The 26,297-nt window shown below is 40.4% G+C and overlaps 1 protein-coding gene and 1 long non-coding RNA gene across 3 annotated transcripts in view; one reads left to right on the forward strand and one right to left on the reverse strand.

Annotated features, from left to right (window-relative positions):
- LOC144289824 (uncharacterized) overlaps positions 1–12,578 on the reverse strand; it is a 163,372-nt gene extending 150,794 nt beyond the window's left edge. Inside the window, exon 1 of the transcript XR_013357800.1 lies at positions 12,198–12,578. The gene's annotated coding sequence lies outside the window, so the exon portion shown is untranslated. The remainder of the gene's footprint in view (positions 1–12,197) is intronic.
- Positions 12,579–12,637: 59 nt separating this feature from the next.
- Positions 12,638–24,627, forward strand: LOC144289829 (uncharacterized). 2 transcript variants are annotated; one of them, XR_013357805.1, is made up of 5 exons: positions 12,638–12,745; positions 15,002–15,497; positions 22,476–22,758; positions 23,055–23,239; positions 23,716–24,627. It is a non-coding gene; the product is annotated as an uncharacterized LOC144289829 (long non-coding RNA). The 2 variants fall into 2 exon arrangements; XR_013357806.1 differs by lacking the exon at positions 22,476–22,758.
- Positions 24,628–26,297: the final 1,670 nt, after the last annotated feature.

Consider the following 26,297-nt stretch of genomic DNA (forward strand, 5'->3'; position numbering starts at 1 on the left):
TAGAATACTTCTGAAAGAAATTGAGGAAGACACAAAGAGATGGAAAAATATTCCATGCTCATGGATTGGCAGAATTAATATTGTGAAAATGTCAATGTTACCCAGGGCAATTACACGTTTAATGCAATCCCTATCAAAATACCATGGACTTTCTTCAGAGAGTTGAAACAAATTATTTTAAGATTTGTGTGGAATCAGAAAAGACCCCGAATAGCCAGGGGAATTTTAAAAAAGAAAACCATATCTGGGGGCATCACAATGCCAGATTTCAGGTTGTACTACAAAGCTGTGGTCATCAAGACAGTGTGGTACTGGCACAAAAACAGACACATAGAGCAATGGAACAGAATAGAGAAGCCAGAAGTGGACCCTGAACTTTATGGTCAACTAATATTCGATAAAGGAGGAAAGACTATCCATTGGAAGAAAGACAGTCTCTTCAATAAATGGTGCTGGGAAAATTGGACATCCACATGCAGAAGAATGAAACTAGACCACTCTCTTGCACCATACACAAAGATAAACTCAAAATGGATGAAAGATCTAAATGTGAGACAAGATTCCATCAAAATCCTAGAGGAGAACACAGGCAACACCCTTTTTGAACTTGGCCACAGTAACTTCTTGCAAGATACATCCATGGAGGCAAAAGAAACAAAAGCAAAAATGAACTATTGGGACTTCATCAAGATAAGAAGCTTCTGCACAGAAGAAACAGTCAACAAAACTAAAAGACAACCTACAGAATGGGAGAAGATATTTGCAAATGACGTATCAGATAAAGGGCTAGTTTCCAAGATCCATAAAGAACTTATTAAACTCAACACCAAAGAAACAAACAATCCAATCATGAAATGGGCAAAAGACATGAACAGAAATCTCACAGAGGAAGACATAGACATGGCCAACATGCACATGAGAAAATGCTCTGCATCACTTGCCATCAGGGAAATGCAAATCAAAACCACAATGAGATACCACCTCACACCAGTGAGAATGGGGAAAATTAACAAGGCAGGAAACCACAAATTTTGGAGAGGATGCGGAGAAAAGGGAACCCTCTTACACTGTTGGTGGGAATGTGAACTGGTGCAGCCACTCTGGAAAACTGTGTGGAGGTTCCTCAAAGAGTTAAAAATAGACCTGCCCTACGACCCAGCAATTGCACTGTTGGGGATTTACCCCAAAGATTCAGATGCAATGAAACGCCGGGACACCTGCACCCCGATGTTTATAGCAGCAATGGCCACAATAGCCAAACTGTGGAAGGAGCCTCGGTGTCCATCGAAAGATGAATGGATAAAGAAGATGTGGTTTATGTATACAATGGAATATTACTCAGCCATTAGAAACGACAAATACCCACCATTTGCTTCAACGTGGATGGAACTGGAGGGTATTATGCTGAGTGAAGTAAGTCAATCGGAGAAGGACAAACATTATATGTTCTCATTCATTTGGGGAATATAAATAATAGTGAAAGGGAATATAAGGGAAGGGAGAAGAAATGTGTGGGAAATATCAGAAAGGGAGACAGAACATGAAGACTCCTAACTCTGGGAAACGAACTAGGGGTAGTGGAAGGGGAGGAGGGCGGGGGGTGGGGGTGTGTGGGTGACGGGCACTGAGGGGGACACTTGACGGGATGAGCACTGGGTGTTATTCTGTATGTTGGTAAATTGAACACAAATTAAAAAAATGGTTAAAATGGTAAACATTATACTATGTGTATTTTATCACGATTAAAAAAAAATCCTGGGGCATCTGTGTGACTGAGTCAGTGTTAACTCTTGATTTCAGCTCAGGTCATGATCTTAGGGTCATGGGATCAAGCCTTGAATCAGACTCTATGCTCAGTGTGGAGTCAGCCTGAGATTCTCTATCTCCCCTTATCTCTCCCCCACCTCCACTTGCATGTTCTCTAAATAAATACATAAATAAATAAAATATTTTAAAAAAATATCACTAGAAAGACAACCAAGGCCCTAAAATTCTGCCTTTGTTTAGAACTTACTAAACTTATCTTTCATTTCTATCATTGATGCTACTAACCTATACTCACTGATCCCATGCACTGCACATTCATTAAACCTCAGTACGATCCTATGAAATAAGTACTGTTCTTGCAGAGAGTAACACGGAAGGTGAAATATCTGGAAGAAGGTCACACCTGCCAAAGTGCTGATTTGATGCCTGCATTTCTAACCATGCAAATGTAAATACTCAGACACTGTCATTTCTCTGTGATAGCTTCCTACCTAAGGGCCAGACCCTGGTGATGGAAGTGAGGCACTCCCCATGGATGCAAAATTTAAGGGAATAATAAAAATAAATAATATTTAAGGTAATATCTTAAAATAAAAATACAAAACTCCCATGATGAGCAAAGTATCAAAATTTTAAATAAAAACAGTATCTGACCATGCACTTAGAAAATTCTGCTTCACTCAACCTCACCCTTATCCTGGCCCTGATTCCAATGAAACCTTATTCACCATAGCAGGTGATAGCCCAAGGGTCACAGTTTGCCAATTTGACTTCTTAAAAAATAATGCATTAAAATATCATGTATCTTATTGCTGAGTTTCTTGGAGTCCCCCTAAATGTTGTGCCTGAAGCAAATGCCTCACTTGCTTTACTCAGTCCTGGCCCTACTGTCTTGTCAGCTAAAAATAAAGGGCCAAAACTCTATTTCTACCCCCTTCCATTTCTTAGGTCCCAGGTATCAACCTTCACACTGGTTCTACCACAAGGTAATGTGGCTATTTCAGGCTATAGGACATTTTCTTTTAAAGAAAGAGGAGAAAACTGTCAGAACAGACTATTTTGTTATTGTTACAATAGAACATTTCTGGAATCCAAATTATGTATCTATAGATTAAGAACTATTGAGATGCCGGAGTATCACCATGTCAAAAAGAAAGGGCTTTGGCCAAAATTTTCATAAGAATTTTATAACTAATGTGCCTCTTGGACACTGAAAACATTAGTTCAATATCTATTTATTGCTGAAAACACAATCACAGGCTTGCAGTACTAGGGAAAAAATAAACTGCCTTCATTTAATCTTTTAAGTTGTGAGATAATCTGGAGCTGATATGTAAAAAGGAATGTTTTCTAGTTTATTCTTTAGGTACAGGGGCATCCTCATGAGAAATTGCTCTCTGTATTTTTAAATAATTAAATGCCTAGGGCTTTCTCTCTCTCTCTCTCACACACACACACACACACACACAGGAATTCAAGACAAATAAAATGGGTCATCTAATTTTGTTGTACCTTTATTAAAAGTCCCAAGTTTATAATCAAAGCATTGAATTAGTTCTGAGCTTGATGCTTTGAGTGGGCACTTCTCATGAATTAAGCCAGGTAGGCCTGAGCCATGCTCTATAAGATCCCGGGACAAACCCAGAGCACTAAACAAACATAAAAGGGTATCCTCCTGTTAAAAACGAAAGAATGGAAGAAAAAAATGTAAAAAGCACAAAACCAGTAAGTACATCCATATCAGACTATGCAAGAAGAGGTAATATCCAAAGTGGGCCACAAAGTCTGAATGGACCTGAGACCACGGGGACTTTTTGGATAAAGAGAAGCTAGAAAACTGGACTTGAACCCTCAACAGAAATGCTAGAGCCTTTAAATACTTTTCTTTCTGTGAGAGGATGACCAGAAAACCTCCTTTCTTTGCCTAGAGTTGCAGTATATGACTGCAGTCTTCCTGAAAGTAAGGGTGGGAGAAGCAGTTATGCACAAAGCATCAGAATCCACAGCGTCCATCACATGATCAGCTACAGGTCTAAATCTATGTGCAGCACGGTAACCCCCAGCTGAGAAACAAATCCACAAATGAGCAAAGGAGAATCACATCTTTAATTGCCCAATAGGGATATTTCTATGATTCAGGACATAAAGGATTTGTAAAGAAGTCCCTACCCCACCACACCCTCAACACCAATGATGATAAACCCAATGATATATTTTTCTTCATAAGATGACCTGCACAAGAACATGAAGTACCATGAGGGAGAATCAGGTGACACCAGCAAGTGGGGAGAATTAGCACCTCAAGAACTAAAGATAATCATCTGATTGAACCTATAAAATAAATGTGTTCAAAATCTTCAAAGATAAAAAAAAGGCACTGAAATCCTAGTGAAAGAACAGGACATTATTTTTAAAGTATCATGAAGATTTGAAAGCGAACCAAATAGAATATTGACAACAGAACGTCTAGTCATTAAACTTAAGACCGCAGTGACATATTGAACAACATATTGGATACATTCCAGGTGCGCTGGAACTGAGGAAACCACTCAGAATATAGACTCCAATAGAGAGACAACATAAAAGCAGCTATGAGTCAATAGGGACAGATTGCTAAGTCATCTATATTTCACAGAAGCTGCAGAAGAAGAATGTAGGGGAGGGCAATTTTCAAAAAGATAGAGCTAAGAAACTTCTAGAATTGAAGAGATCTAATATTGAGTTTGAGAATCTACTTCAAATCCTAGCTATATCTACATATATGTATATGCTTTTTTTTTTGCTTAGTTTTTTTTTAATTATAAGAAGAAATTTCTCCCAGTTGGTTGAGTCCCTAAGACTTAACTCAAGGCCAGTATCTGTAGAAGCTGACAGATATCTTCAGAACATCATGGCTTCCCAGTGGGCCAGCACCCTGGGAGAAGTAGGTTTCATTGCATTCAACCTATTTTGGAATGAGCTAAGAGATCCAGCTCAGAGAAGTCATCTGTAGTATAAAAATTATATTCAAAGAGAGATGCTAATGTGGACACTAGATTGCTTTCCACATGCTGTTCAAGATCACACCTTTGTGAGATGCAATATTACTTATTAATGTCAATAATGTTATCTTCATTGATTTAGCAACTGATAATTATTAATATGCTCAGCACAGTGCTAAGCACTATATGAGCATTTTCTCATTTAATCCTTACAATAGCCTTTTAAGATAGGTGTGTATGTGTGTAAGTATAGATGAGTCAACAGAAACAGAGGAATCAAGAGTCTTGCCTAGGATCTCGGAGAACAGTGGGATTGGGACTTAGATCTGCTGGATGCCAACTACTTTATGGGTTAACTATAATTCAATGTGCATAACACAGAGGAAGTAGGTTACCACTGTTAAAGGAAATATGACTGCCCATTAGGAACACATAGACTCTACAAACTTTCTTGGGTTAACTTGGAGGTATTGCTATCCTTAATCTAGCAGGGCACCTGGAGAAGGTAGGTCTTTCTGATGGCCTGTGACTCTGGCACCTAGGTGCTTCAGAGCATAGAACTAAGCTGTTACACAGCCAGCCCGGGGATACTGATGGTGGCAAATCCATTAACAATCTCATCCTGGAGATTTATAAATATTGTTCGACGGGGAAAGGGAAAGACAGCCTGTTTATTTTGAGCATGGAGTGTGTTACATTCATTTTTCTTTAATGTCAGGCATATGCACATAAGATGTGCCTGTTTTCCAGCAATATGCTTTTTCCACAGAACACTGAATTAAAACAAATTGCTAATGGAGACACAAGTGAATGAATCAGAATCAAAGGGAAATACCAACACTGTCTCCAGCTAATCAGATCTCACAGGTTTTTTCCAGAAGATTCTGGCAGCTTCGTGGAAGCCAAAGTAGGCTTCTCTGTATAGGTGGCATCAAGCACTATTTTTTCAATATGCTCTCCCCAAATGTATGATACGCACTATTTTGAAGTCCGTACTTTTAGCTAGTCTTCTATTTCTCAGTGCAAAGAAACCCAATTTATTCTTTGTTCAAAGAAAAAGTGGAATCACAGGCCATCTCCACAGGAACTGATGAAAACATTGGCAAAACTTTCAGATAAAAGAGATCAAATTGTTTACCAGTCATCTTAAGAAAAAAGCATATAAATATATATTCCATTTTATGTTCACTCACAGACATTTTGAAAGAAGGGAGCTGGTTGGTGGGGGTGGGGGTGGCTCTGACATTCTTCCCGTGGGAAAACCTTTTAAAAAACCAATTCAGCATTTTAATCATTATACCAGGTCATCTGAAAAAAAGTGTTTAACTTTCACTCTAGTTTTCATTTCTTCCCTTGCTCCACGATGGTTTTTCCTGTGCTGACAGAAACAGATTTCTGGCCCTCCAAAGAAACCTCATACACACAAGGCCAGCTTCCTGCTTGCTCTTTCACAGGGTAACAATCAATTTTTTAAAAGTTCTTTCTCTTTGTCTGAGGTACCCATATGCTTGGGTGAAGATTATAGGTTAAACTCCGCTGAAAGTAATTGAATTAGTTTGCCCTTAAATTTCTGGTCAATACCCCTGTCTGTGGATTCAGGCTTTCTACTGAAAATTGTGCTTTCCTAATGCTACTTCCAGACTCAGCTGTGTACTCAGATTTACAAGCAATAAATTGCTGGTTTGGAGGGAAATGGAGGTAAACGGTTTGGAGCAGAGAAAAATTAAAATGCTATTCTTTAGTTTTTCAACTTAAATTTCAGAATAAATGTCAAGGGCTACCCTTGGGTACCATGATCCAATTTCTCTCAGTTCAGCATGATCCGTGCTTCCTTGTCAGGGAAGGTTTTTGCATACATCCAGTGCTTGAAACTTTTGCTAGTGTCTGCTCGTAACAAAAAATCGTAAGTTGGTAAGTGGAACAAAAAGGAGATGGCAAATTTCCTTCAACGCCCAGAGTTAGTATCATTCTGCCTCTCATTTTTAAAGGCATTTGACCTGTCAGGGACAGTCACAAAGAAAATGGAACTCAGCTCTACACCATGAGGACAACCAGCCTGAACTCACCTAAAAGCCACCAAGACTTAACCAGTTCACATCTAAATGCTTGGCACATGTGCCTTAACTCCCCATCATGTACTTAAGATCAAGATTATTAATCAATAACTACCATATTTTCCAGTAGGTACAGACAGGTAGGGCCTCAAGATCCTTCTCCACAGAGCTCTGCAGGCAACTCCTACCAGTAGGATTTACAACCCTCCTGCTGAACCTGATGTAATGATCTTCCTTTTCTAGGGTCTTCAGGCAGGTGATCCATTCATCTTATGAGGGAGTAAGATAGAGTAGTAAAAACTTTAAATAGAAAGGTAGAAGGACTAGGTCTGTGTCTCCACTCCACCATTAACAAGTTCTTTGCCCTTGGTCAAATTACCTGTTCTCTTGTAACTTCAACTTTTGAAAATCTACAAGTAGCTCTAATCTGATCAGAAAATGTCAATCATGACTCACGGACTCCTGGGAGAAGCATGAAAATTTCAAGAGGGCCTGGAATTCATGACGTTCAAAACATTGTTTAAATATCAAATGAAAAAAAATGAAAAAACAAATAAATATCAAATGAATGGCATGGCAACTAATTTTCCAAAGTCGATGGATGTTGTTGCAATGAATGAAAGACAAACTTAACCAAAATCACTATTGAATTTATAGTCACTATTTTCTTAATCAATAGGCACATCAAATAAAATGGTTATTCTTTACCTTTTGAAACCTCAGCACCTTCATCTGTTAATAGCATTAAAAAAAAAAGAAGTCTGTTTCAAGGGACTTTAGTAAAGATCAAGCATATAATGCAAGAAAGGGCTTGATACAGACCCTGCCTGGCCCAGGTTAAGTGCTCTATGAGGCACAGACTAGGACATGGGCTTTCCACCACACAGGGCTAGGGTGCTGTCACTTACTGGGCACAGGCTCTACTTTTTCCCCTGGATAGGGATCATTAAATGTGAGTCAGGAAGTAGGGGATGATGATTTTTTAAAACACTTCCGTGAATTTAAGTGCTTAGGTAGTTCTGGGACATAGTTTGAAAGCTGGTTATATAAGTCCTGGAGAGCAAGGGTATTGCAAAACTCCTACTGTTCTCCCAATTTTAACAGGATTCCAAGTGCTACAACTTCCCCTATCCTGTAGCTCACATTTTTTTTTCATTATGTTTCCAGATTCTCAGCTGGTTAAACTGAAAATTTAATCCTACAGAGGCTGTGTGTTTGGCAGCTTTCTTCCAGCCCATATCCCGTTTAGAGGAAGCAGCCAGCCAGTATTATTACCATCCTATGGATATACATACATCTTTGTTACAGAAGGGTCCCACATTTAAAAGGTTGGGAACCAATGGTGCAGAAGATTCCTTCTTATTTCTACAATATGATAGATTTTAGAGTTAAATGTAGCCAATACATAAAAGGCACTTTCAAGTGATAGGTCTAGAAACACAAAACCTATCAGTGCTAAATGGGATGATCCAGTTCAATCCTATTCATCCAATCTCCCATGATCAAGAAGAACCAGTGGATACACAAAGACAATAGAGACTTAGACTGGGAAAAGACATTTCTATTCCATTCCTGCTAGTGCCATGATGCCAAAATCCACCAATTTTTTTAGCACAGAAACCTATGAATGACATGTGCTTCCTCCATTGTCTTCTTACCCCAATGTCCAGTCAGATCTATCAATTTTCCTAAATCATTTCTGAACTCCCAACTCCTCCTTTCATATCTAGACTCATACCTTGGACTACGTGGCCACTTGCTTTCATTTTGACAATAGCAACCTCCTAACTGATGTCCTCACTCTCTCTTCTGCACCCCCTTCAAATCACTCTCCTCCTTGTAGTCAGAATAAACTTTTATATTATATCTTGATGTCATTCTTCTGCCTGAAATCACCCCAAAACTTGCGGATGGACTTTACAGTGTATAGAGACCTGTATACTTTGATTCCTGCCCTACATCACCAATGCGCTCTTGTCCATCTCTCCTCTCCACTTGCCTTGTGTAGCCACATTGGCCTTCATTTAATTTCTCAAAAGCATCAAGCTCTTTTCCCGCTTTGGTGTCTCCTTGTAGGATAGTCTGTCTGCCCAGAGCAATCTTTCCTTTCCACTTCTCTTTGAACTGAAGCCTGTACCTCACTCTCAACGAGACCTGATGTCATCTCTGTCTAAAGAAGCTCAGTCTATCTCATCACTTTGTGTGCTTCTTGAAAACGCAATTATTTGTAACCATTCATTTATTTGCTTATTTTTCCTTTTTTTGGTTCTAGACTTAAGATTATAAATTCCTTGAGAGCAGAAGCCTAGCCAGGTTTTTTCACTGAGGTTATCTCCTGAGTCTAGAATAGGTCCTGGCACTCAGAAAGCCCACAATAAATATTCGTTGAATAGATAGAAGAGATCACCATGACAATTATTTCTAGTGATAACTTTTTAATTCATATCCTGTTGTATATGAACACTTCAAGGTAGGTTATCAAAAAGCTATTCAATCTCCCCCAGTTAAGAGCCTTTAGTCTTGGGTTGTCCAAGATGGCAGCCACCAGCTACATGTATCTTCTATATTATGGGACATTTCCACCATCCCAGAAAGTTCCATTAGACACACTACGTTAGGTATTGGGTTGAGTTGGGTCAATCCCTTCCATAGGAACTAACACGAAGAAATGATTCCTCATTTGCTTCCTAGTTCTAATACAAACTAGTCATAACCTGAGATCTTAAATGGTTATCCTTCAACATGAAACTATTTCAATTACAGTCCTTGATCAGCTTGGTTTACCAGGTATGAAAATGTGATTGACAGTGAGGAGTGAGCCTCTTGCTGAGAAATATGAAAACCAGGACAAACTCCTACAACTCCATTCAAAGCATTGCTTTGCTCTTCAGCTACAAAAGTTCTGTGGAAACTACTAGTCTTTTATTACTAGACTATTGTTTAATATTTTTCCAGTACCAAAAACTGCCGAGAGCATGAGCTGGAGCTCATGCTGGTCTCTGCCTTTTGGGACTTACCATTTAATTAGACAGATGGGGAAAAATACCCAAGCGTGGTTCCCAATCACATTTTTGAATAATAAGCTGGATTGCTGCTTCTGGCAGGATGTTACACTGACAGGAGGATGCAGCATGAGGTGTGATACGCCCCGCCACCCCTGCTCCATGCTGGTACCAGGATGTGAGTGCTGCTTGTAAAACAACCATCTCTGGCTCACACGCAATTTGGGCTTTCCACTCCTGCTGAGACCCTCCTGTCTTGGGACTAATTCACTCTTGATCCAGTTTTCCTCTCTTCTTGGTGCTCTTAACACCTCCTTTACCCACCCTGTGAGGACTGGTCCACTTAGTTTGATCTTGCTCATTCTTCCTTGAGTTGGGGCATCTGTCTGAGTTCATATACAGGCAGATGCCTAAGTATCAGTGGGCCTACCTTGAGGGAAGTTGGTAACCTCTTTGCCAGGTGGGGAGGGATGATGCTCTAACTAAAAAGGAACAGAGATTGGGGTTCAGCCTGTCAGGTTAAGCTCATGTCTTGTTTTATTATCCTTCTTGGGATGGTGTAAAGTTCTGTCCCTTGCTTTTCACCAACAGGGTCTTCTAGTTGCATCTAGAAAACATTACACTCCGTTTCTTTTCATATTAACAGATTTATTGATATATAATTTAAATACCATAAAATTCTTCCACTTTAAGTCACAATTCAACAGAGTTGTGCAACCATCACAACAATCTGATTTTAGAACATTTCTACCAGTCCCTAAAGAAACCTCAATGCCCATTAGCAGTCACTCCTTGTTCCTACCCCCAATCTTAGGCAACCCCTAACCTACATTCTGTCTCTATGGCCTTGCCTATTCTGGACATTCCATGCAAGTAGAATCAAACAATATACATTCTTTTGTGTCTAGTTTCTTTCCTTCATCATAATGTTTTGGAGATTTATCCACATTGTAGCTATCTGGGTATGGTGTTCCTTTGTCTCTCAAGATAGGATTCCTAAAAGGATATACCACATTTTTTATGTACATTCATACTCATAATTTTATACAAAAAATATAAATTATATCAAGGCCTTCATTGAGAATGCTTACTGCCTTTTATTTATTGGAATAAAGCTTGGAAATTGATTTCTTTCATAACATTTTCCTCAGTTTCTACATCCTAAAAGACAAGCCCTTCCCCCTTAAATATGCACTTAGCTGTATATCTTTTAGAATCACTTAAAAGCAAACACGCCCATAAGTCTCCAGTGTTTGCCAATATATGGCAATTATTTTCTTGGGAGAGATCATCAGGCCAATCACTGACAGGAATGATCACTGGTGATATAACCAAATACTGTCAATCTCCATAAATGACTCTTTTTAGCTGAAGGCAATGGCAAAATTGGCAACAATAAAGTATTTAGATTTACAGTGAGAGTATAAAATATGGCACCTTCTCCATCTGCAGTGATATAAAATACTTACGATGATATGGGTTATTTATATTTAATAGACTTCAAGCTCCCCAAGTCTCCTGCTTCTAGCTTGCTTAAGAAGATGGATGCTGCTTGTTTGCTCATGTTGCCTCTTTGTTCAAGTAGCACTGGCACTGGTGACTTCTTCACAAAGGGATTATCTTCTAAAGCACCATGATGAATGCTTGGGTATATCCAGAGCCTTATTTTTACCTTTATGGTGGCTGTGGACTCTTAGATGCCCTTCCCTTAATGGTCTATGTTCTTCTATGCCCTTCTTCCACTCCATCCCAACTGTCGGAATCCCTCTTCCTCTCTAATCTCTGTTTCCCATAGCTGGAAGTATCCTTTCTGTCTCTTAGCTTCATCATTTTTTTTTTTTTTGGATTTTTTTCTATCTACATTCCCAGTTTGGCTGAAAGAGACATGACCACACACAACTCTTCTTGGTGGTCCAGAATCTCCAACTTTCTCACCTCTTTTTATAAAACTGATTAACTTGTAAGTATTTAGGAGATAAGGTCACTTGTTTCTAGTACATTGCTCTCAAAATTTATCCACAGTGCATGCTTAAATAATTGTGGCATAATTTTAAATACCATAAGACAATCTAGAACTGTAGGTTCTTATCCTGATTTAGTTCATTGGTGGATTCTGATCCCAAAGATAGCTGTTTTGGTTCTAATTTCTTATTGAATTTTATTATTATAAACATAGATTGATGGAATTAATTGAATGGCAATGCTGCCAGATAGTTTGTCAAGTAACTGACACATTCTATTAGCCTTACAAAGCTAGCATTGTTTCCCCCACATTATAGACGTGGAATTGAGGCTGGGAGACTGGGTGGTTTTGCTAAGGTCACAGAGCTAGTCAATAGTGGAGATGAGATCCAAGCCCAGGTTAATTCTGATTCCAAAGTCTACACACTTACCACAACTGTCTCTCAGCTTTCAGGTGACACTATGATCAGTTATGTCACTGATTTAGAGTTAGGGGTCCCAACATCTTTCACCAACAGCCAGGAGAATGACCTGTGTTCTTTTATATTGGTTACACATGATGGGCAAGTCATTCAACTCTGAATGCATACTTCAAAGTCAGGAAAATGGCCATGGAGTAGACAGCACAAAAGGCTCTAAAGGAAAACACTCCATTTTCAGAGGCCAGTGTTCTACTTCTGCAGTTCCATCCGTAACTGTGGAGAATATTTTCTTCACAATCTACCAGCAGGATATTCATTCCCTTGCTATGTTCTTGAGCAGCCAAAACTCCACTTCCCCATTGCCCCTAGGGCTTTGAATGCCACCTAAAGATCCACACAGGGTTCTGAACCTTTGTGAGGAAAGAATTTCATTTCCCTTGTCTCCTTCTCGGTGTTCCATAAAGCCACTTGTAACATTTCCATCTGCTGCACATAAAAACAGCCAGGCAGACAGCCTGCTGACCAGTGGTTGTAGTGATGAACTCTCTCATGTTCTGGTAGGTCTGAGAGTTGCAGCTGCTCTTACAGTTTCTGGAATTTACTGTCTTGCTTCCCATCTGGCTCTTTTGCACTAAAGATCCTTGGAGTCAAACCCTCAGGTGACTGCCATGCTGAGCTGGTTTAACCAGGCTCACCTGAGTCCTAAAGACACAACTGATGTGATAAGATGTCACTATTGCTATTTAATATTTATCAAGGGCACTCAGCACACTTGGCACCACTTGGACAGGCAACATTCCCATCCTCTCCTTCTTCCTATCTTTCCACAAAGAAATGGGTCCTGTGGGATTTACTTGCTCAGATTCTGTCCTTGCTTATTTCCTTAACCTTGGAGCTCTGTCACCTGCAGGTGTCCAGGGATTGTCTGGGTGGTGGAGGCTTCTGACACTAACCATCCTGATTATGGATATGACCTCAAGCACAGACCTCCTGTCACCCCAAATTAGCCTGAACAGGCACCAACCAGCTGGCCCTGTGGGAATGTCACCAACCCTGGATTTCTTCTGCTTCTGCCCTTGGCATTTGCAATCTGAGCTCAGGAGTCCAGCTTCTGCTATTTGTGAGAAGTCACACATCCAGCATCAGTCTCTGTACCCAGCTGCCTTCACGCTCTCAGTTTTTTTCAAGCATTGTTTCTTTAAAGCTCCAGGCGAGTGTCACGAAGGCCATCTTTTAAAAGTTTGTTGGCCAACTTGCTTGACACTCCACTGAAGTCATCCTCTGCCTCTAACACCTAAGGTGAACTCTGCTCTAATCACCTTCTTGGCTGCTCGGCTGCCTCCCTGCCTTCAGCAGTCTCTTGCTTTTAACAGCTTGTTTAAGATCCTTGAAACAAGCTGTCGGCCTCCAAAGGAGGGATGGTGCTAGAAACAGTGTGGGGAGCTAAAAATAAACACCTCCCACAGATAGGGACAGACACGCTGTACAAATAAATTACCTGGCACCCTCCTGACCTGATTGGGGGCTTAGTTGTTTCCCACTTAGGGACAGCAAAGTGTTTGCATGGGTAGCCCTGAATTGCACAGGTGCTAGAAACCGTTTTTAAGTTCCCCATAAGATGGGCAGTGGCAGGCAGAAATCCATTGTTTGTAGAATGGGTTCAGGCTGTCCAAATAGCTCCTTACAAGTTAGTCACCACCAAGGACAAGAAATCCTATTCTAAAAGAGAAGACTAAAACGTGACTGAAAAAAAATCAGGCTTTGAGATTTTTATTTTATATATTTATTTACTTCCACCTGTGCAAAAACTAATAGCCTTTTAAATCAGTAAATACATTTGTCTGAGAATACTAGTATAGTTACTCAATAGGATGGTCTTTATATTAAACTTAGGACAAGGTTTATCAAAGTAGCCATTGTAAATAATAATAACACATGCAGGAAGCCCTCTCTGTGGCCTAACTTGGTTCATTCATTATTGCATCAGGGGAATCCTAATGGTTTCCATACATGGGGTTCACCCCATATCCAAGTCATAGATCTGTTAGCTCTGTTTTTCTCCAGAGTCCTACAAAGTCATTTTTATAGTTAAGAAATGAGATTTTTGAGTGGTTAAGTGATTGTCTGAGCCCAGTAGCAGCAGAGTGGTGGAGCCTGTTTAAAAAAGACTAACCACTTAGAGAAGGTCAGTTTATGCCAGGTACTGTGCTAAGGACTGTATGAATGCCTGTCATGACACACCAAGAAGGAATTGTAGACCAGGGCGCAGTCATCTTTGGAACACCGTCAGCTCCTACCTTCTCCTGGTTGCTCAGTGCTGGCTGGGGGCAGGAGAGGGTCAGAAGGTCCAAGTCAGAGTTTGTACTGGGTAAGATCAACAACTTTCTTTCTAAACCAGGACACTCTCTGTGCTATTTTTGTGCATGGATCATGGCCTACAGGATTCTGACAAGGAAACCATGTTAAGAATCCTGACCTTAAGAAGGGCTGATAAATAGATTTTGCTATAGTAACAAAAAGTTACTTTACAGCATGGAAAGTTCTGAGTGATGAAGTTCTAACAGCAGCAGGAAAGACAGAGACTAGCATCCAACCTGCAAGGGAAATGGGCCGGCTCCCCTTCCTGAGAAGGCTGGCCTGATTTCATACCTTCCCTGCAATTTCCACCATGAAAATGGATTAACTCCGAGGCATTTTCTATTCTGATTAAACATTTCTGTCTGTGGCGGTGTCAAGATTGTAAAACACCTAATACAGCAGTTAATTATAATGCCATGAACTACTTTAACCTTTACAATTATTTGTGTTTTCAGAGGCTGCCCCTCCCTCCCAGCCTTCCCAGGGTAGGAAACGGACTGACTGGCAAATAAAACTGGGGCATACTGAAGAGGTCAGAGACCAAAGTGACCTCTAGAGCGTGAGTGATGCACAACCCCCATGGACTATTCTTGTTTTAATGACCAAATGCAGCCACTAAATGGTCTTCCTGGTGTCAGCTCATGACTGAAGAGAACAGAATATTTCTAGAATCTTAGAGGTGGCTATAGCAGAAGCCTCATCAGAGCAAGAAAAGGGAAAAAAAAATAGTTGAATTTTCCTTTTCCCATCACTGCATTTGCCACTTTGTACATAGAGGGCAGATTCAGTTACCAGCTACCGTGTTAAGGATTGTGAGCACTGAGCTAACACCCAGCAAACTCCTACAGGGACAGAGCCTTAAGATAGCATCAGACTCTCTGCGGCTATTCCCACCAAAGGGGAGACGTTCCCTCTGGAGCCATAGGTTAAGACCACTGGGTTGCGTCCCAAGTAAGCCATTTGCTTTATTTTTTCTACTAAGGTTTGATTACATGCTAATTGTCATGGGCAGGGAGGGGGCCAGGTGGGGTCACTGAAGGATTTAAGGAGGGAAGTAACAAATAAAGAAGCTACATTAGGGAAATCACATCTATTCTGGTTAATGAAAGGCAATGAGGATGACAAGGAGCCAGAATTTCTCAAGTACTTACTAAATGCCAAACACCTTGACATGTGCTTTACGTTTACTATCTCAATTAATCCTCTCTAAAATTATACAATTGGGCACTAATATTAGTATTTTCATTTTATAGACAAAGAAACTGAAGTGCTCTGCAGGGAACTTCATTGCCAAAAATCACCCAAGTGGTGGCAAAGAAGAGGCAGAGGCTGTGCTGGCAAATGTTTTTTGTTTGTTTGTTTTTCTGTAAAAGGTTTTATTTATGTATTCATGAGAGACACAGAGAAAGAGACACAGGCAGAGACACAGGCAGAGGGAGAAGCAGACTCCCTGTGGGGAGCCCGATGTCGGACTTGATCCCAGGACTCCGGGATCACACCCTGAGTCGAAGGCAGACGCTCAACCGCTGGGCCACCCAGGCATCCCTGGCAAATGTTTTATGACTGGCTGGGAGGAGCGGGGAGAGAGTAGGAAATAAGGAAACCGCAGCAGGAGTCCTGCTTTGTAGAACATTCCAATTTCCAAGGTGTAAGTGCTCCTGTGGGGGCCACTGACAAGCGGCGGCCCCACAATGTCAGGGCAAAGCTATCCTCAAGAAGGACACAGCAGGCAGGGGACAGATACCGCTGGGCCACAGGTATTTCTGCAACACAGGTTCTTTTCCGTATGAATTGATCAATTTCCTTTATCCAGCTGACTTTTAAAAGGGTGCAGCCCTAGTGAAGGACTGGGAGAGGGCCCCCTGTGGTTCAGGAGCAACACCTCCAAACACAAGGCTTTGAACCTGCCTGACCTCTTACTGCCTGTGGCCTATTTCAGAACACCCAGCTCCGGTAAGACACAGCCCAGCTAATTCTGTCAAGGCTTGCTACTTGAGGAATTTTGCCAATCACTGGTCTACCACGCTTTCTTCTAGCCCATCCAGCCTCTAAAATCATTGGCTTAAAAAAAAAAAAAAAAAAAAAAAAAGTTTGTTCATTTGACATATGTCTCAGGTAAAGATATCACTGGGTAATCTAACTGGACACTGTGAGGTGATATTACTACCATTTTTACCCAGGGTGGCACCTCTAATATTACCAGCACCCTTTTTCCCACCTCTAATATTACCAGCAACACCATTTTCTGACTTAGTCTGTACTTTACCACCTCACTTTTTTTTCTTTGGGGCCATCTTGCCCTGGCCATCTAATAAGGAACAGGGGACCTATATTTGCAGAATGGCTTATGAGTAGTAATGACACCGTCATGCATCCCTCTGAAGGGTACCTGAGAACCCAACTTAAGGCTTGTATTGTTTCCGCTGAGTGGCAGGTGAGTTAATTAATGCAAGAGCCGCACACTCTCAACTTCTCTCCCCCCAACCTCATCTGGAACTCCGATTTTCAGGAAGCATCCGGCTGACAAGACTCAGCTCAATTAGAGGTAGGCCCTCATTCAATTAGAGCAGGGGCTCTCAGGGCTTCTCATATTTGAGGACCATATTTCTTTTAAATACAGATTTTAAAAAATTACTCAGAAATGCCTTTATATAAAATTTAATCTGGGAAGGCAGTAGAGTCTAGAGGTGAATTCACAGACTTTGGTGTCAGCTGATCTGGGTTTGAGTTCTAGCTCCTATATTTAATATCCATGTAATCTTAGACCAAATCCTTAATCTGTTTCGCCTCTTGATCTATCAACCATGGATAAAAATAACATATGTGACACTGAGTTAGTATGTAGATTCAATGAATGAGTCTAGTTAAGAGCTTAATATGATGACTTCTGCCATATAAAACTAGTAATTGCTATTCAAATATGTAGGCAAGACATTTACTTTTTGACTGTTAAGAGAATGCTTGGTGGGCACAAGTATTTGTAAATCCAACAATAACTCTGAGGTCCGTAGTAGTCCATGAATTGGGAATCACTGAGAAAGAGTGAATATCTACTACCACACCCTTCTCTCAATGTTCACCCCCAACACACACACACTTCTAGACACGCCTTGGCCAACCAAGGGACTTTTATATTTGAGTTTCAAGTAATATTTGGTTGGCTGTTTTTTTAAGAGTACATTTTTAAAAATGTAAATAGAACCCACCCTTCCCCATGACAAGAAAATGCATATTTTAAAGGCCTTGTCTGAAATAATAAATCAGAAGATCAAACTTGTTTCATATTAGATGTATCTTCAAGTAGTGGTTGAAATGAAGAATTTGCATTTAAATGAAAAGATTAATGACTAATACACAAAGCTCATATTTAATCACCATTTCCTTAACACAAATAATTTATATTTTTATATAGATCATTCACCTTAAGTCAGCAATCGAAAATGATAGGTGTAGTATTTTATAAAACAATTTCTGTGTCACCAATCACGCATCTCAGTTATAAATACTTCTGAGGCTGCTGGTTTCACACTGTTACTTGCAAATGATCTAAATGTTGGTACAGTAATTTGAGTGTAAATATACTTGAGAATGTGTGACTCTCACCTCATAGAAATATCTTAAACTAAAGAGAAAGAATCATTTGGGAATGGCTTTCTATGCATGGTCTGTTCTTTTGTACTTTCCCCTCTACTGTGAGCTAGGCAAGATTTGCACTCCCTCCAATTTTAGGCAATTGTTAAAAAAAAAATCTGACTTTCCTCTTCTGGAATAATTAGTAGTGAAAACACAAAAAGGATACACTTTTCTTCAAACAAAAATGTGAAGGAATGTTTTGAAAAACTAAATGTTCTACTAGTCCCAGAAGACCCTTTATTGGCACATTTCCCATCAATGGTGACAATGCACTTGTGTCTACCCACTGGCAGGTCAGGAGTGATGTTTCATATTCTAAACTATTCTTCAGAATCAGATCCTGCCACTATATACCACTTATTCCATTCTGGGGTGCATTACATAAATACAGAGGAGGCTCAAAGGTTCTTGGACTTCTTAATGCCTGACCAGAAGAACAGCCAAATTGGACCACTCTGTCCTAAGTATGGAACATGATAGAGGAAAAATTGTCCTTTGTCCTAAGTATGGAACGTGATAGAGGAAAAATTACCCCAGGCATTGCACTGTATCTGTTCTTTGTGTGTGGCTTTAGGCTCAATGTTGAGCAAATGTTGAAATTTGATTTACACTAGCTGGAGAATTATAATGAAATGACACATTTGCGTTAAATAATCTTTCTTAGTCAGGACTGGCCAATAAGCATCAGCAATGCATACACTGCCAGACAATTTAAAGTTCCTAGTTGGTATTATGTCATCCTCTGGGCACTGATCATTTATGGAGCTTTTCCAAGTCTTTTCTTCTCTCCCCCCACTTCATCTTTCTTTCCCCTTCTTCCCACCACCCCTTCACTAAGGAAGCAGCAAGAGCAAATTACATTTAGCAAGTGAGACAATAACATATTGGAAACTGGAAAGAATAAAAAGTTATTAAACCTGGTTTTGCCCTTAAAACTCAATAAAATTCCAGAGTTTGGCATGCTGTTTAAAAATAACACCACCTCTACAAATTGGCACCTATGCTCTCTATTGATCTCTTCTGATTGCTGACCAGTAAAATTAGTACCACTTCCCTCACCATTAAGAGGACAGGGTGAATGAAATGTGGGGAAAAATATAAGCACTTTACTCAGAAAAGAATGTCAGTGGACAACCTCTATTGGGCTTGGACTTTTTTCATTTCCAAGATCCTTCTTTTATGCAAATAAGGAATGTGTCAGGAAAGATGCTTGGATTTTGTGGGCAGTGGTGAGAAGGTGGGTGTGTTCCCTCTGTTAGGAGGTTGGGTCCAAGCCCTGAGAAGAAGACTATGCATGTGTTAGGAAGTCTAGTTCAAAAAGCTTTCTGCAATTCCAACCAGGACCCGGTCATCCCTGAAGAGAAAATCTAGCTACATTGTACTCATTGTGTCAGAGCTGACCTATATGAAAAAAGCTGGCACCCAGGTAAGGTTAATTAAAAACATATATAATGCCTCTCGTTCCTGAAAGCTGTGACTTTACCTGGTTGGGGAGAAAAAAGGCTAAGAATTGGTGTCTAATGGGCCTTCCAGACTCAGCCAGTGGCTGCATTCACTGCTGTTCTGTGTAGTGATCCCTGGTGAATAATATAAAAAGATGTGGTCCAGTGGCTAATGAAACCAGAACAGTACAGAGAACACATATACTTTAATTTATCGTCCCTCTGTTGCATCCGGATTCTTATCCAAAAGACCTTTTAATTAGAGCGCTCTCAGGTGAGATTTGTCCGCCTTTTCAATAACACATGGATAATAGGGAAAAGGCAAACAAGCTCTTTGTTTCTCCCCAGCACTGGGTTCACTAATCATCGTTCCCAAATTCAGCTCAGGCTTCCGCCCGAGCTCATTTCATCTTCATCAGCATTGCCATTTTCGATCTCATATTTCAAAGAGCAATTGGAAAGCAGATATTTAATCAGAAAAGTTTGGGATTCATTTTTTGGACACCCAATCTGTCTTCAGAGGCTTCGAGACAGACAAAATTGCTGTTGACTACAAAAACAACTGATGTCTGTGTCCTTGAGAAACACTGAAGCCTGATGGAGAAACTACATGGGCTTTGGAAGTGGCCAGGTCTGGTTGATACCCCAGCTCCACAATTTATTAGATGTTTGATCTTGGATGATTTGCCCAAATCCCCAAAGCATCCATTTTCTCATCTGCAAAATGAAGAGAACTCTCTAAAATGTCTGTTTGTTAAGGCTGCTATATGCACTGGTTCTGATGCAAGTGAGAAAAACCAACTTGCACCAACTTGAGAGCAAATAGGGTGTTTTCTTACAAGAATAATATTAAGGCTCCATAGAAGTAGGATTTCTGTGGACTATATTGTGTCAACAGTGAAGGGGAGCACTATTAAAATTGAACTGGAGAAATCAGATTACGCCGTTACCCTGCACGGGAACCAACACAGCCAGTTCTCAGGAAAGACCCTGAACCCAGGATGCTGCCAGGAATTCATACAGTGCTCCCTCCCCATCTTTTGTTTCTGTTTCTGTCTGTGAATCTACATAATTTCTCACCCCCTTGTAGGTTCCCTTGTTTTACTCTAGGCTACATAGCAGAAGACAGCTTCACCAGTTCCTGAGTATAGATGCTACATGTCCAGCCACATGTGGACAATCTCCCTAGTTTCTACTGATCTTGAATCCAAATTTAGAAGGAAAGGATTCTCTTTGGTCTAGTTTGTGTAAAATAGTATCCAAACTTGGATGATCTGATGAGGTTGGAGCATACATCATACTGTACAGGTTGGCTCCTCTAGAAGGAGATCCATTGCTTTTGAGAGTGAGATTAAAGGGGGTCTAGTGACCTGGAAAGATACCTCAAAAGAAATTCACAACGGGAATAGGCTGGCAAGGAGTAAATGTTGAATAAAGGTAACTAGAAATGTCTTAGTCGATGAGAGCTTTATAAAATGGATAAAAATTGACTTTCCAGTTTTTATCCACATGAGCCACCTGTTTCTGAAAAGGACAATGCAATTGATAATTTGGATAACAAAATTTTTACCACTTAGATCTTGACACTCAAAGAAAGTCTATTCAGCAGCCCAAACCTGGAGAATTACAATATAGATTTCTGCTCCACTCTCCAGGCACAACAGGGGATGCTCTTCCAGCCTGGAGAGTTAATGATGGTTCCTCTTCACCCCCCCTGGAGAAGAGTTGGGGGCTTCATGGTCTCTACTGGGACTACATTGTACTTATTCCAAGAGAACATCTCATTTCAAACACAAGATGATTCAGCTTCACTCAGATACTTCTTAACTAAAGGCCTCCAAATCCCATGCATGTGAAAGGGAAAATGAGAAGCAAAACTACAATATTTTCTAGTTGCAGTGTTGATCATTAGGCCTGACATAAGCCGTCTGTTCTTTAATGAGTTGGTTTATAATGGAATATAAATAGAGTTGTTTGGGGATGGAGAGAGCTAATGGTTTCTCTGACCACTGAGGGATCCTAAGCAAGGCTACATCTCACAAACCTAAAGGCTCTTTTATAAACTATATGTTCTCAAGAATCACTGGCCTGCTTCCCTGAAACCAAAATAGCATCCCTGGGCTGGACACCAGGACTCTAACTGGATATATTTCTTTGATTAATTATGACTACCAACCAGAGCAATGACCCATCTTCTTAACAAATGTTTCTCAGATGCTCCATTGAAAGTCCACTCGTGTTATGACTTTTCCCTTCTGTTTCATTTTGCTTCATACTCTTCCTAGCTTCTGCCAATGAATTCCTCTCTCCCCCATCTCTCACAAATATTCTTTTTTTTTTTTTGTCCCCAGAATCAAGGAGCATAGGGAACATACCTTTTCTCCCCAACATGGAGCAGTATGCTTACAAGTCTGTGTAGCAGAATGTTACATTGGAAGTTTTGATTGAGGCACTGAGATATAAGAAAGATCAGATTACAAAGAGGTGCCCTAAGCAAAAAGTTCAAAAGAAATGTCTGAAAAGTGGTTTCCTGACTTTTGAGTCCCTCATCTTTGATGAGGCTATAAAAGAGCTAGTCAGAAAATTTTGAGAAGGTATTTTGGTAGAGAGCTGTATGGATCAGTGGAGAGCATGACATGTTCTCCATAACTAAGGGGACTTGGTAATGGGGATCTGACTCCTGCCTGAGAAATTGAGTAGATGGGAGCTAAACAAAGATGGCTACTTTGGGATTGACCTCCACCTCCAGGATGTGTTAAGATAAAAGCAGCACGAGTCTTTTCCAGGAGTCAGATATGAATTACATGGAGTTAAAGATGCAAGCCAGCCTTGATTCATTTTATCTCCTTCCCAGGAGCCTGCCTGAAAGGGCAAAGGAGGTCCAGCAGAATACAACTGCCAGAGGGATAAAATGCACTGCTCATGGCAGGAGGGGCCCAGCTGAGGCAAAGGTCTCCTATGAGAGTCAGCTTGAAAGATGTCAGGCTGTGTCATCACCTTGCTGTCTTCTGATGGTGCCCCCCAAGTGAGAAACTTTCTTCCATGCCCGCACTCCCAGGCCTCCTGTCTTCTGAGGCTCCAAGCCTTTCCGGAGGTGGGGAGTCAGTAAAGGTGGCAACTCTCAGGTGGCAGAGAAGGTGAGAAATGAGACTCTGCTATCTCCTTCCTAGGCAGCAACCTTGAATGGAGTGGCAAGTTGTCTACTCAAGACTGAAACATTTAAATCAAATAACTAAGGTTATTTGGATAATTTTAAAGTGACCAGAGAGCTTAATCAAGAAATTGTGAGACTGGTTTAGCTTTCAACGTGGGATAGTAAAAGAACTTTCTCTACTGAATAAATTTTAAGTGACTGTGTAAGACAAACCTAAAGTTGCTCCAATGATTATATCCCATGAAACCTGCTTGTTCTACTTTCTGATTGCCTCTCTAGATATTGCCATGGAAATGAACATTTAGAGAACATTCATAGCTCAGAAATAATGCTTCTGATTCCTCTGGTGAGCTGAGGTAGCAAGACTGAACTGAAGACACTTCTTATGTTTCATTTCTTGGGACTTCTGACTCTTGGGGATAAAAAAAATAGTTCCTGCAACAGACCTAAACATGTGTCATCCAGTAAGTCTGATTGGCCAGTGACTGTGGACTCAGGTCAACCACTTCGATCTTTGGAAACTTCTCATCAAACTGTGTGACTTTTAGGCTCCCTTTCCTTACTTCCTTCTTCCACCACTCTCCAATCCTTTGAAGTTAAGAACATTTTAACAAGACTTGCAAGGCCTTTCCTGACCTGCTCTTGTCAGTCTCCCTACCTCCTCCTCCTGAAGGAAGCTCTGAAGCTCCAGTCTGACCAAGCATGTTCAATCCAGACAGTATGCCATGCACACTATGCCATCATCCCTGAATATCCATCACCCACCCTTTACCCAGTTCAACCCCACTCATCTTTCAGGTCTCACTGTAGACCCTACCTCTTCTAGGAAGCCTTAGACATTCTACATCTGCAAGGGTCACCCTCTGATGTGCTCAGACAGCCAGATGTGGTGGTTGTCATGCTCTGTAGTATGACATTTCCTTCTTTGTTTCTTCCATAGGCCATCAACACAGCAAAGGCAGGGATGTATCCCCAACTCCTACCCCAGGGGCTTCATAAATGTTCTGCAATGACTGTCAAAACCATAACTGACCCAGATCAGAGCCAGAAGCACATCAAAAATGCAGTTAAATTTTGGAAGAAGACTTTCAAAAGACAATACAGAATAACAGAAGTTCAAGTGGGTGAAGGCACAGGAAAGTAGCAGGGAGTTACCAGTCCAGGGGAGGTCATGGTGTGAACTTTCAGATATGAAAGCGGGAGCCTCACCATCACCTTCTCTATGACATCACTCTGATTGACCTATATCTACCTCACCAAGAAGCTCCTTATACAGAGCAGTATGTTTTTGCAAAAACAAAAGCAAGCAAACAAAAAACAAGTAGTTCAAGCAGGAAGTTAGTTTTGACCTTAGAGGAGATAAGTAGAGGAATGCAGAGGAGATAAAGCAGCAATTATCAGTCAGTCCTAACACTGTATCCTTTATTAACACCTAGGACATTACTGGCAATGATGTTAAATAAGAAGTGAAACATTAGCTGAGTATTTCATCCAGTTTCATATAGACTAAAATTTCAAGGCTTGCTCACAGACCAGAAAACAATAATAAAGTACAAATCTCCTTTATCCCTCAAAATATCATTTTGTCAGTTCTTAATTTTAAAAGCATCTTTGTTTATTCATGCTCTTAATAAATTTTGTCAGGATAAAGTCCTCACTCCACAAAGTGTAGTATTATGAATGGAAAGCTTCACCATCACGTAGGAGTTCTGCTGGGAATTTCTGCTTTTGATTCTATATTTCTCTTCATGGTGTGTGTACTCTTGCTCTGTGTAGCTCTGTCTGTCTCCTTAGATAAATAGTTTCTCATTTTTGCTTCTCTCTTGCTTTTCTCTTTCCCAATATAATCCCCCACCTCACCTCTTTGTCTAAATAGTTCACATGGCACCTGCCAGCCACATGCAAAGACTGAGGAACAGATTCTAAATTTAAGTTTCAAATTCACAGAAGAATGGACTTTGATTAGCTCCACCTGGAATACAGGCTCAAACATGACTGTAAGTAACCCATCTCTGTGAGTGTCAAAGATGGGGTAATTGTGGACAAAGGGCAGTAATCAAGAACTATGCAGACCTTTTAAGATGTGTCTACTACAGTTAGGTAACTCCTAGAGGGGTAATGAATGTAATAGAAGTCAGAAAATTGGGATAAATAATTTATATTTAATTGTAAATTGTACTTTCTTCTTGAGGGCACCTAAATGTAAGAAGCAGAATAATTATAACAGCATTTTCATAAATTAAATAGTATTAGGCTTAACCCAAGTCACGGCTGGGTGCCCAGCACAGCAGGGGTTTAATAAAGGCTTCTTAACTGTCTAGAACTCTGTCGAATTTAATTTAGCTTGATTTAGCATTTCCTATATGCAAAGTGCTTGACAATATTGTATTTCCTGATATTTGCAGTCTTCCTGGGAATTTGAAATGCTATAATGCTATTTCTCTATTCTATAAACGAGAGGATACTATTTCCCAGATAGACTCATTTATCGGGACGGGGGAGCAGCAGAACTGGAGGTAACAGTGGTTAAGGACACTAGACTAGGTCCAGATCCTGGCTCCTTCACTCACTAGCTCTGTAAGCTTGGTCAAGATAGATAATCTCTTTGAGCTTCCTTGGCCTTAAACTGATGCAAAAAAATTTACCATGCCAAAGTTCTATGAGGATTAACTGAAAGCTTTGGTCATAGAAAGTGCCCAATATGTTAGCTTTTCATAACTATAATAGCTACTATTGTATGAAATTTTACAGCATGTTAGGAAACAGTTCTTTTCTAAAGAAGAGTCCTAGGAATGTCATGACAAAAATGGTTTAAAAGCCTAGGATGCTGTTTGCCTGAGAGCTCCCTATAACTGATATTCTTGGTCACAGATCTAACTCCTTTTTTTTTCTTCCCTGAGTTTACTCTTTTTCTTGGGTGTGGGTCTACACGATCCTCCCTTTAAAGGGACAGGCCAACCTTTGGAATATGACTTGAAAGGCTGGAAGAGTAATCACTTGAGGTAATTACCTTGCTGTTCCTACCTAAAGAGCAGCAAAAAAGAAAAGGGTCTGTTATATAAAAGCCATACAAGATGTTCATATAAGGTAGAATGTGGAAGCATTGTGTGAGCACTAGAAATGGAGCAAGGAGTGGTCTAGTACCTAGGATGACACTGGAATGCCTAGAGCAGTGTGTATACTCTGCAGGCAGTGGCCAGCAGCGGGCAGTGGAGTAGGGGGAGGAGAGCTAGTGTTAAAGGCACCAAGTTGGGGAAGAGGCCAATATGCAAATGTGCTACTGGTCTTAACAGTGACCAAGAAGCCATTCACATGGTAATTATTATAACAATGTACTAATTATTATAATATTGGTCTTGTATTGATTGGCTTTCTCTCCACCAATTGGAAGAACTCAAAGCAGTTGTATTGTGGTTCATGGTGCTATCGTGAGAGGAGATAAATTAAAATCAGACAAGAGTCAGTGATGATAACACTCATATTGGGTAAAATCCTTGACTTTGTCATTAACCATGGGTACAG

Source organism: Canis aureus, chromosome 19 (assembly GCF_053574225.1).
Source record: "Canis aureus isolate CA01 chromosome 19, VMU_Caureus_v.1.0, whole genome shotgun sequence".
Lineage (NCBI taxonomy): Eukaryota > Metazoa > Chordata > Mammalia > Carnivora > Canidae > Canis > Canis aureus.